The 9,803-nt window shown below is 46.0% G+C and overlaps 1 long non-coding RNA gene across 1 annotated transcript; it reads right to left on the reverse strand.

Moving 5' to 3' along the window:
• Positions 1-234: 234 nt before the first annotated feature.
• LOC142027101 (uncharacterized) lies at positions 235-2,626 on the reverse strand. The gene is made up of 2 exons (XR_012649014.1): positions 2,355-2,626; positions 235-2,235 (listed from the first exon to the last, which is right to left on the reverse strand). It is a non-coding gene; the product is annotated as an uncharacterized LOC142027101 (long non-coding RNA).
• Positions 2,627-9,803: the final 7,177 nt, after the last annotated feature.

Below are 9,803 nucleotides of genomic sequence, written 5' to 3' on the forward strand. Positions count from 1 at the left end.
TGGATGCAGCCTGATGGGAAACTGAGGTGCAATCTTGCCAGGTGAAAAAAGGACAAAGTTTTGGTTCATAGTAAGACTACATTTCGTTTTTATTTACTCATGGGACTTTTGGATGATATCTTGTTGTGGTTTAACCGCAGCAGCAATTAAGCGCCATGCAGCTGCTTGTTCACTCTCCCCCCCACAGTGGGATGGGGGAGAGAATCGGGAAAAAAAAAAGTAAAACTCATAGGCTGAGATAAAGACAGTTTAATAGGACAGAAAAGGAAGGGGGGGGATAATAATAATAATAACAACAACAACAACCAGCAACAACAACAACAATAATAATACAATATATGAAACAAGTGATACACAATACAGTTGCTCACAACCCACTGACAAATGCCTAGCCAATCCCCAAGATGTGGTGCCCCACGGCCAACTGGTATGAAGTACCCCTTTGGCTCATTGGTGTCAGCTGTTCTGGCTGTGTCCCCTCCCAGTTTCTTGTGTACCCCCAGCCTCTTCTGGCAGGGAGGTATGAAAGTCCCTGACAGTACAAATTGCTTAACAACAACTAAAACTTCAGTGTGTTATCAACATTATTATCATCCTAAATCCAAAACAGCATTATACCAGCTACCAAGATGAAAATTAACTTTATTCCAGCTGAAACCAGGACCGTATCCATCCCTTATTCTATACTATCTACCTCATGTCCAGGTGCCACACTTTCCAATCCATTTTCAATTAATTACCACCACTTTTCCTGTCTTTCGATACATATACACACAGATAACATTCCCTTACTCTATGGGGCTTTAAAAAGTCTGTTGAGTTCATTTGGTCCATAACTTTGTGGCTCCATGTGTCATAACAGTCTTTCTGGGCAGGAGGAATGCTGCAAAGTCCACTCAGCAGAGCGAGATTGGGCTTCAGTGCACTGCAGCAGGCAGGTGACTTTGGGCAGAGCAGAAGGATGGTGTGCAGTATTGGATTCTTGCATGCTGAAATCAGTTCTGGTTCCATCACTACTGCACTTTGCTTGTTTTTATCAAAGTTCATTCTTCATTAATCTGGGTGATCCTTACTGTAATATGATTGGTATAGCGTGTAACAACTGCAGTAGTGATGTGACATACAGTGGCAGGGTTATATAGCAATTAACATCATACAGTTCGATTCAATGGTTATTCTCACCTAAAATCAAATCTCCTTGAGGCACACATCGGACTTCCCCATCCTTCTTCATCACTCACCAAGTGCACCCAGGTCTTTGAGCAAAAGCAATCCCATGATTGGGTTTGCTTTTTCCTGAGGCAGGAGTGAGCCAGACTGTCTTCCCTAATATATTCTTTATGTGCATTACAGGGACTGTATCCCCTTCTACAGAACATAAAAGTTCTGACTGGGCAGGGCCAGCCTGATTGGCAGGTCCTCTAGTGTTGACTAATCAGGTGGCCTTTGCTAAATGTGTATCCCATTGTTTGAAGGTCCCACCTCCTATTGCAATCAATGTAGTCCTTAACAGTCCATTGTATCCTTCGATTTTCCCAGAGGCTGGTGCATGATAGGGGATGTGATATACCCACTCAAAAGCCATGCTTTTTGGCCCAGGTGTCTATGAGGTTGTTTAGGAAATGAGTCCCATTGTCTGACTCAGCTCTTTCTGGGTGCCATGTTGCCATAAGACTTGTTTCTCAAGGCCCAGGATAGAGTTCCGGGTGGTGGCACGGGGCACGGGATATGTTTCCAGCCATCCGGTGGTTGCTTCCACCATTGTAAGCACATGGCACTTGCCTTGGTGGGTTTGTAGGAGTGTGATATAGTCAATCTGCCGGGCCTCCCCATATTTAGATTTCTCCATCGTCCTCCATACCAGAAAGGCTTTAACTGCTTGGCTTGCTTGATTGCAGCACGTGTTTCACATTTATGGATGACCTGTGCAATAGTGTCCATGGTTAAGTCCACCCCACAATCACAGGCCCATCTATATGTTGCACCTCTTCCCTGATGGCCTGAGGTGTCATGGGCCAACTGAACCATAAAGAATTCACTCTTATGTTGCCAGTCCAGATCCACCTGAGCCACGTCAATCGTGGCAGCCTGATCCACCTGCTGGTTGTTTTGATGTTCTTCAGTGGACCAACTCTTGAGTACATGAGCTTCTACATGATGTACTTTTACAACCAGATTCTCTAGCTGGGACACTATACCTTGCTATAGAGCCACAGCCCAGATGGTGTCCCGATCCTGAGAGCGAGATTAAGACACAAACGAGGTCAGATGCTGTACAACATTACAACTTTTATTTCCTACAATAACCAATAACTGCGATCGAACAGAGGGAGGAAGGAGAAAAAGAGGCAGACCTAAGCAAGCGAACGGAAGAGAGGTAGCAAGACTAGTTACCACCACCACGAAGCCAGCAATGTCCCGCTGAGTCGGTTCCAATGCCGGTGATGGAGGGTCGGGTTCCTCTGCTGCCAGTCAGGTGTCTCTCCTTCAGAGCCAGGTGTCACAGTCCTTCCGATGTTTTCCAGGTTCGGGTCTTCCGTTCGTGAGAGGGGAGCACGCAGTTCTCTTATTGTCCCTGTCCCCACAATTTTTTGGAAAAGTCCACCCATTTCCACAGAGCTCATTACCCTATCAGGCAAGCACAGCTTGGCAGGCGTGGGTGTGGTGGTTTCTTCAGGGATGTCTTGTGCATACTCCCCTACAACAGCAGGATACTGGGGCAGCAGCACCGTGAGTCAGCAATTCAGCACAGTCCCTCACAGATGGGTTTACCTTTGTGCTGCCAGTTGTTCTGCTTCTATTGCTGCAATCACCCCCACAGCACATTTACCACCATCCATGAGTCAATATAGAGATAGATCACTGGCCACTTCTCTCATTCAGCAATGTCTAATGCTAGCTGGATGGCTTTCACCTCTGCAAACTGAATCAATTCACCTTCTCCTTCGGCAGTTTCTGCAGCTTGTCGTATAGGACTCCATACAGCAGCCTTCCACCTCCGATGCTTTCCTGCAGTGTGACAGGACCCATCAGTGAACAGGGCATATTGCCTCTCATTTTCTGACAGTTTATTATACAGTGGAGCCTCTTCAGCACACATCACCTCCTCCTCTGGCGACATTCCAAAACCTTTGCCTTCTGGCCAGTCCGTGATCACTTCTAAAATTCCTGGGCGACTGGGGTTTCCTACACAAGCCCGTTGTGTGATCAGTGCGATCCACTTACTCCACATGGCATCAGTTGCATGATGTGTAGAGGAGACCTTCCCTTTGAACATCCAGCCCAGCACAGGCAGTCAGGGTGCTAAGAGGAGCTGTGTTTCAGTACCAACCACTTCTGAGGCACCTTGAACTCCTTCATATGCTGCCAATATCTCTTTTTCAGTTGGAGTGTAGCAGGCCTCGGATCATCTGTATCCCCAAAGCCCCAGGGGTCGGCCTTGGGTCTCCCCAGGTGTTTTCTTCCAGAGACTCCACATAGGGCCATTCTCCCTGGTTGTGGTATAGAGAAAATTTTTAACATCTTGTTCTGCCCAGACTGGCCCAACGGCTATTACGTGAACTATATCTAATTTGTTCAAAGTCTTGTTATTGCTCAAGGGCCCGTTTAAAATCATTCTTCTTCCAGGTCACTTGATAGAGAGGGCTTACAATTAGATTGTAATTTGGAATATGCATTCTCCAAAAACACACAACACCTAAGAAAGCCTGTGTTTCCTTTTTACTAGTCAGAGGAGACATAGCTGCTATTTTGTTGATCACATCCACTGGGATCTGATGACAACCATCTTGCCATTTTATTCCTAAAAACAGGATCTCCTGTGCAGGTCCCATAACCTTACTTTGGTTTATGGCAAAACCAGCTTTCATAAGGATTTAGACTATTTTCTTCCCTTTCTCAAAACTTCTTATGCTGCGTTGCCTCATACAGTGATGTCATCAATGTATTGCAGGTGTTCTGGAGCTTCATGTTGTTCCAGTGCCGTCTGGATCAGTCCATGGCAATTGGTGAGGCTGTGTTTCCACCCCTGAGGCAGGCAATTCCAGGGGTACTGGTCGCATCTCCAAGTGAAAGCAAACTGTGGCCAGAACTCCGCTGCCAAAGGGATTGAGAAAAACACATTAGCGATGTCAGTTGTGGCTACCACTTGGCTGCCTTTGACTCCAGTTCGTATTGAAGTTCTAGCATGTCTGGCACAGCAGCACTTAGTGGCTGCATGACTTTATTCAGGCCACAATAGTCAACTGTTAGTCTCCACTCTCCATTAGACTTTCTCACTGGTCATATGAGACTGTTAAAGGGTGAGTGAGTTTTGCTAATCACTCTTTGGCTCTCCAGTCAACGAGTCAACTCATGGATGGGAATTAGCGAGTCTTAGTGTGATATTGCCACTGGTACACTGTTGTGGTAGCGATTGGCACTTGTTGTTCTTTGACCCTCAGCAACCCCACAACTAAAGAGTCCTGAGAAAGATCAGGTAGGGTAGACAGCTGTTTAATTTCCTCCATCTCCAAGGCAGCTATACCAAAAGCCCACCAATATCCCTTTGGGTCCTTAAAATACCCTCTCCTAACCTAGTCCATGACAAGGATGCATGGAGCCTCTGGGCCAGTCACAATGGGGTGTTTCTGCCATTCATTCCCTGTTAGACTCACTTCAGCTTCCAATACAGTTAGCTCTTGGGATCCCCCTGTCACTCCAGAAGTACAGATGGGTTTTGCCCCATTATAACTTGATGGCATTAGGGTATGTTGTGCACTGGTGTCCACTAAAGCCTTATACTCCTGTGGGTCTGACGTACCAGGCCATCAAATCCACACAGTTCAATAAACCTGGTTGTCCCTTTCCTCCACCCAGCTGGAGGCAGGCCCCCTCTAATCCTGGTCAGAGTATTCATTACTCAGTTCTTGTAAAAATGACTTAGAAGTTCCTTCAACAGGATCAGAAGTAAGATCAGTCCTTCCACTCTGTCTGGAAACTGGAGCGGCATTTTTCACGGAAGAATCCCCTTTCATGGTTGTTTTTCCTTGCAGCTCGCATACCCGTGCATCTAGGGTTGAGGCAGGTTTTCCATCCCACTTCCTCATGTCCTTTCCATGGTTACACAGGTAAAACCACAGGGTACTCCATGGTGTGTACATTCTATATTTTTTCTCTTGATCAGGGGTATGTTTATTCCTAATAGCTGAGATACTGGTCCATACAAGTGGAGAGTAGGACATATCCTCTTTGAACTACTGGAACTCTTGGGGACAGTTTCTCAGCTAGTATATCTAGCAACTTCTCCACAGCCACAATGAGGGAGGAAGACAGACTTCCTTCATATTGCTGGAGCTGGCCAGCCAATTCATCCACCTTTGGTCCCGCTCCACCTTTCCAAGTCATTACTGCCAATGCATTGACATGTGACGATGGTGCACTCCATACAAACTTCCGCCACATGGGTTGTGTGTATAGGACTTCATCTGGATCTGTGGGTAACTGCACATTGTCTGGGTCATAATAAACCATTTCCCACATGGCTAATTCCCTCACATACTGGATACCACCCTACATGGTGCTCCACCTGCCTGGTTGACATACAACATCTTCATTGAAGCGACACCTTTCCCTATTGGCTGACAGGAGTCACCTCCAGAGGCTGAGAGGTTGTGTCCTTTTCCAATTGCTTTGTCAGTGCCCCCTTCCCTAGAAAGGGATCCCAGCTGCTTCACTTCCCCACCCTCTAAATCCAAACTCCTGGCCCCATCATCCCAGCATTGGAGCAGCCCAGTGATAATGTGCTCACCTGGATGATGGCTGAAATCTTTTCACGTATCTCACAGCTCAGTCAGGGATAGGTATTGGGTCATTATGTCTGGTTCTGCCTCTTCCTGTTCTCATGATGACCCTGGTTCATCTTCATTCCTTACAAAGTGAACTGATTTTTTTGTATATTTGTTCTTCTCTATAGGGGCAACTGATACCGGCAGAGGTTGGTTCTCTGGTTCAGCTGCAGTGCCTCTTGCCAGGGTTGAAGTAGCCACAGCACCTGTCACCAGGGTAGGAGTAGCCACAGCGCCTGTCCTGGGGGCTGGAGGAGCCGCAGTGCCTGTGGGTCTGTTTTCCCTCGCTTCACCCTGAGGGTTCTACTTAATATCAGGCAGTGTTTGATAGGTACTGGCCCGGGCCCAGCAAAGTGCTCTAAGTTGTGCCTCTTTGGAATAGCCACAGCATTTTCCTTTCAAATATTCTATCAGTTTATCAGGGTCCTGTAATTGTTCAGGATTGAATTTCCAAAGCTTTGGAGGTGAGAAGTTCTCTGGACGCCTGCCCATATTCTCCCACATGCCATGCCACCCATGATTATTCAGCTTTGGGGTAGATTTCTGGGTGATATTCTTAAACAGTTGTTTAACCTTAAACAAGACCTGGAACACGATCAGGAGACATAGCAATAGGAACATCCTGTTTGATCATCCCAAGGATATTCAAAATTCTCAAGAGCTACTGCAATTTTCCTGGAGGAAAGAGGGAAGATGAAGGGAGGTGCCTCCACCATGGATTAGCTCTCTGAGGAGAAAAGGTAAAAGGTGTAATTATTAATAGTTTCTGATAGATGGCTCCCCAAGTACAGAGGTGATGGCAATGCCGAGTACAAATACCAGATTAGTTTCATGACCAGCAATTCTGTTGTATCATAAACCAGTGTTACAAAGTACAACAACATGATAACTTCAGCTCAGTTCCCATGGGTGATTAACAGCACAGCAGGGAGCCTATACTGCAAGTAAGGTATTACAAAACACAATTTTAAGAACAAGCACACCAACTTTGAGAGTGAATAAATTAACATTGTGACCCATGGCTACTGAAGTAATTCAATGAATGCTTGTAACAAATTAGTTCTAACGCGTTCCAGTCAGATTTGTTGTTATCTCAACCTGTCGGGCCCCACTTTGGGTGCCAAAAAGGGCTGTCATGGTTTAACCCCAGCTGGCAATTAAGCACCACACAGCCACTCACTCACTCTCCCCCTGTAGTGGGATGGGGGAGAGAATTGGGAAAAAAAAAGCAAAACTCGTGGGTTGAGATAAAGACAGTTTAATAGGACAGAAAAGGAAGGGAAAATAATGATAGTAATAACAGCAATAATAGCAATAGTAATAGTAATAATAATAACAAAAGAATATGCAAGAAGTGATGCACAATACAGTTGCTCACCACCCACTAACTGATGCCCAGCCAGTCACTGAGCCTCAGTGCCCCTTGCCGAACTTCCACCAATTCATATACTGGGCAGGGCATTACGTGGTATGGAATACCCCTTTGGCTTATTTGGGTCAGCTGTCCTGGCTGCGTCCCCTCCCAACTTCTTGTGCAGCCCCAGCCTCCTCACTGGCAGGGCAGTATGAAAAGCTGTTTTGGGTTTGTGTGGTGGGGTTTTGGTAGCGGGGGAGGGGGCCGCAGGGCCGGCTCCTGTGAGAAGCTGCCAGACGCTTCCCCGGCTCCGAGTGGGACCCGCCGCTGGCCAAGGCCGAGCCCGTCAGCGATGGCGGGAGCCCTCTGGGAGAACAGGTTGAAGAAGGGGAACCTGCAGCGGGGGAGGAGAGCGGGATGTGAGAGAAAGCCCTGTGCAGGCAGCACGGTCAGCGAGGAAGGAGGGGAGGGGAGGAGGTGCGCCGGAGGAGGTGGATGCCCCCGCAGCCCGTGGTGAGGCGGCAGGCTGTCCCCCCCCAAGCCCACGGAGGGGAGTGGGCAGCAGATGCCCGCCCGCAGCCCGTGGGAGGAGCCCACACCAGAGCAGTGGGATGCCCCTGAAGGTGGCCATAACTCCATGGGAAAGCCCGTGCTGGAGCAGCCTGTGCCTGAAGGACTGCAGCCTGCAGGAAGGACCCATGTGGAGAATCTCATGGAGAACTGTCTCCTGTGGGAGGGACCCCATGCCAGAGCAGAAGATTGAGGAGTCCTGCCCCTGAGGAGGAAGGAGCGGCAGAGATAAGGTGTGATGAACTGACTCCAACCCCCATTCCCCGTCCCCCTGCGCTGCTGGGGGGGTTAGGTAGAGAAAACTGGGAGTGGAGTTGAGCTGGGAAGGAGGGAGGTGGGTGGGGGGAAGGTGTTTTAAGATTTGGGTTTACTTGTTATTATCCTGTTTTGATTTGATTGGTAACAAATTAAATTTATTTTGTTTCTTTCCCCAAGTTGGGCCTGTCTTTTGCCCATGACCATAAATGGTGAGTGATCCCTCCCTGTCCTTGTCTTGACCCACAAGAGTTTCATTATATTTTCTCCCCCCAATCTTGGTGGCAGGGAGGAGTGAGCAAGGGGCTTCATGGTGCTTTGTTGCCACCTGGGCTTAAACCACAACAAAAGCTGAAAAGTCCTTGACTTCATATAAATACTGCTTGGCAACAACTAAAACAGCAGTGTGTAATCAACATTATTCTCATCCTAAATTCAAAACACAGCACTGTACCAGCTACTAAGAAGAAAATTGACTTTATTCTAGCTGAAAACAGGACAGATCTTTCTTTGCAGGAAACTTGTGACAAAATCAAAGAGAGTGCCCTGTTTAATATTTGTACTGTGGCCTCAAGCCACAAGCCATTGTTTACACACATAAAACTGAAAAGACAAAAAGGAGTTACTGGTGATGAATTATCTGCACTTGTTTGGTATACTGCATTATGTCCTTGCACCTTTTCTCATTGGCAGGAATGCAAAACTTCGGCATTATGCTATTCTTTCCCTCTGAGTCTCTCTCTCTCTCTCTCTGACTGTTTCTCCCTCTCCTTTCCTCCTTCTTTCCCTTCTTTTCCTTCTTCTCTTCTAGTAGGCCACTTAATACTTACTCTTCCTGTTTGGATTTATTACAGTGTCAATACCCAATCCTAAACTAGAAATATGTAGAAAATAATTTGTCTTGGCCCTGTCCCTGGCCTGCAGAGCTTTTATTATTTGCCTGATTTGTTATTATAGTTAATTGTGTTACTACTTAGGCCTGCTAATACAGCACAAAAGCAAAATGAATTGATAGTAATGAGAAGCTTTTAGGGGCAATATTTAAGCAATAATGACCCCTGAGTCAAATATTTCCTGGCAGCTAATGACTAGCTGGAAGAGTAAAAGGTCTAAGATAAACCCAGGGGCTCTTAACCCAACCCACCATTAGCTGCCAGGAAATGCCTGACCCAGAGATCAGTAATGCTATTATACATCATAAAAACATAAAGAAAATCTAATTACCTTCCTACATGTTGGAAAGCTAAAAACTGAACATCAAGTTGCTATGGATTTCGTTCCTTTTTTCCAGCACTTGTGTTTTCCTAGGTGTTAATCACCTGTGTAGCTATCAAAACAGAAATTGGTAATAATTAATTTGGACTGAGTAATGCTATTTGGTGCTGATTGTTTACTCTTAGGTGTAAGCCCAGATAAGTCCCTTTTGCACTACACTAAATCATTAAAAATATTTAAATCATCATAAATATTTAAATCATCATAAATATAAAGACTAACCATTAGTTCAGTGGGATCTCAAAAGATAGGTTTCATTGTGACTTTGGACTACTTTTTATATCTTTAGATACCTTTGTGCTCACACAGCAACAGCAAACACTTGAAAAAGAATGTAAGTAACTTTTTTAATGCTAGCCTCCACCCAATGCAAGTTGGAAATAAACAGTTTTAGATCTTTCATTGCTGAATAGATAGGGAAATGATCTGCGAGCCAGTCCAGATCCTATTCTAGAATAAAAACAAAAATTCTCTCTCACAATTTCATGACCTAGTGATTAATATTTTTTCTTTGATGTAGCTTC

The sequence above is a fragment of the Buteo buteo genome, chromosome Z (assembly GCF_964188355.1).
Source record: "Buteo buteo chromosome Z, bButBut1.hap1.1, whole genome shotgun sequence".
Taxonomy (NCBI): domain Eukaryota; kingdom Metazoa; phylum Chordata; class Aves; order Accipitriformes; family Accipitridae; genus Buteo; species Buteo buteo.